We start from the raw sequence: 232 nt of genomic DNA, 5'->3' as shown, positions 1-232 counted from the left end.
GGAGCCCGGGGATCCTGGCGGGGGGGTGTCCGGTGCGGGGGACACGGCCCGAGAGGGGCCAGAGGGTGAGTCTGAGCGCTGCTGTCACACAGCGCGCAGGGAAAAGGGCTTGGGGCCTGTTCCCTGCCCTGCACCACTCGTTGTGGGGCTGCCTTGGGAACAGTGGATTTGTTGGAGGTGTTTTGGTGCGGTGTTTGCAGAGGTCACTGGTTCTAGGTGGCCTGTTTGGAAG

Source organism: Chaetura pelagica, unplaced genomic scaffold (assembly GCF_000747805.2).
Source record: "Chaetura pelagica isolate M959 unplaced genomic scaffold, ChaPel_1.0 scaffold364, whole genome shotgun sequence".
Taxonomy (NCBI): domain Eukaryota; kingdom Metazoa; phylum Chordata; class Aves; order Apodiformes; family Apodidae; genus Chaetura; species Chaetura pelagica.
The sequence above is the reverse complement of the archived record's forward strand: the minus strand, read 5'-3'. Positions refer to the sequence as shown.